A 2,177-nucleotide genomic window follows, 5' to 3' on the forward strand; every position below is an offset into this window, starting at 1 on the left:
GGGGGCGGCCCAAGGGGCTGGGAGAGGGTCCGGCCCACTCTGCGCCTGGGCTGGGACTGGTCCCGCCGGCGCAGGGTAGCAGGAAGCTCTCCGCACACCTCTAGGTTGCTTCTAAGACATCATCAGAGATTTTATTTATTAAGTTCCTATGTTGCTGTGGCTGACTTCAAACTTATGATTTGCTGCCTTAGTCTCTTGAGTAATTAAGATTACAGAGCATATAACTATGTCTGGTATAGATCTTCTCTTTATATCATTTCATATTTGAGCCTGATGAATAATCTAGCTCCAGGTACTGTCTGTCTGTATGATACGTTGTAAATTATTATTTAGGCAACGTCAACTGACTTTCATACACATGAAAAAATAGCTCATACTTATTGAGTATCTACTGTGTGCTAATATTAGGCCATACCTTTTGTACTTCTTAATTTAATTCTATTGACAATAGGATTATAATTCTAGATTAGAAAACTGAATCTTAAGTTAAATAACTAGCCCAATGTCTCTCAGATAATGGAGAGGCTACTATGACTCTGAAATTCCTGTGTAAACAGCACTGTATTTTATTCTTTAGTTTAATTACATGAGAAAAATATAAATTAAAAGGCAGCATTCCTTATGAAGAAAAACCTGTAAGTCCAAAATCTTTGCTTTCCTAAGAGAAAGACTTTTTTAAGAGATCAGCTTTATATATATCTAGCTTCATGTTATTAAGTGCATCTTCATGATTCTGGACATACGTGCCTCTTTTCCTGTTTCACATACAGGCATAACGAGTGGGTTCAATGTTCTTGTCAGTCACATGGTTGCTCAGGGATAACGTCTTCCAAAATCTGCAGTAACCAGCCTATTCCAGGTAATCACTAGAGGCCATTTCAGATCTAGAATCATCTGATGGTATGTCTCCATAGTATGATGTAGAGTGTAATGTCAGAAGGATACAGGTTGCTCACTAAGTGGTCACTCTACAATTTAGCAGTTGCAGTGAAGAAATATTACTCATTCTGTCTTAGTTACTTTTTTGTTGTTGCTAAAACAAAATATCCCACACCCACAAGTTAAAAGGTGGGAGAGGTTTATTTAGCTCAGTTTGTAGACACTTCATCCATAATCAGCTGGTTCCAAGGCAGGGGAGTGAGGCAGAGAGACAATGCAGAGGAGAACCTGTTCCTGCCAAGCAGAAGACACAAGAAGCAAGCAAGCGAAGGAGAGAAGAAGCCTCTTTCTGTCCCTTATATTGTTTCCAGGCTACCAGCCAAACCATGCAGTGGACTGATTTAATAATCGCATACCCTTAATCCTAGCATCACACACTCTTGATTCAGCAACCTCTGAAAAGACCCCACCTATGACCTCATAAAGCTTTGGGGCCCCACTAGACCCAAACCATAACACACTATTAGTTTGTTGAGTGAAATAACTTTTCTTCTTTTGTGGCCATAAAACTTATGTAACTTTTTAACCTTAATTCATGAAAGTGGCTCTAGCATGTGCAGTTCTTTCTAGGAAATAATCAGTCTACCTGGAGGCCCCTTTTGGTAATTAAATCAGTTTTCAGACTGAGTACAACACACTAATAATTCTTTCAGTAGACAGTAGATGGCAGTATGACACCAATTTATATCCTATAGTTAAATTATCCTTTACCATTTTTGCCTCATTAAATTGTTTTATATGTACATTTTCTCTGAAGCAAGAATTGTGAGGTAAAGAAACTCATTTAACTTGATTTTTATTGAGCTATCTATGTTAAAATGCTGGAAGAGCAAGTTGATGAGGGTAGACCAGGATTAGGAAAATTAGAGGCAGATTTATAGGAAGCAAATTAAGCATAGCTGTAGGACAACTTCTAGAGCCTTCTAAGAGGCATTAGTGTACTATACATTTTTAAAAAGTAGAACATTTTATTTTCTTTGTCTTACAGTGGGCCAACCACATTTATACAAGCTTTAGGCCTCACAAAGCTTGAATTTATCTGGAAATGGCCATGTGACTCTTGAGAGCGGGAAAAGTCGTGCCATTATTACTTTTGCTACCAATTTACTCTCCAGGGAGGAGGGGAAATCTGTTTTTTAAAATTAATCCAAATAAAAAGAAAGCATAAAAAATAATTAAATGAACTGGCACTTATTTTTATATAAGTCTGAGTAAACTCAGGTATTTAACACTGAAAC

The 2,177-nt window shown here is 37.7% G+C and overlaps 1 pseudogene; it reads right to left on the bottom strand.

Moving 5' to 3' along the window:
• The window catches only part of LOC101563552, a 5,050-nt pseudogene extending 4,276 nt beyond the window's left edge, over window positions 1-774 (bottom strand).
• Between the last annotated feature and the right edge of the window lie 1,403 nt (window positions 775-2,177).

This window comes from Octodon degus, unplaced genomic scaffold, assembly GCF_000260255.1.
Source record: "Octodon degus isolate 3935 unplaced genomic scaffold, OctDeg1.0 scaffold00090, whole genome shotgun sequence".
In the NCBI taxonomy this organism is placed as follows: Eukaryota; Metazoa; Chordata; class Mammalia; order Rodentia; family Octodontidae; genus Octodon; species Octodon degus.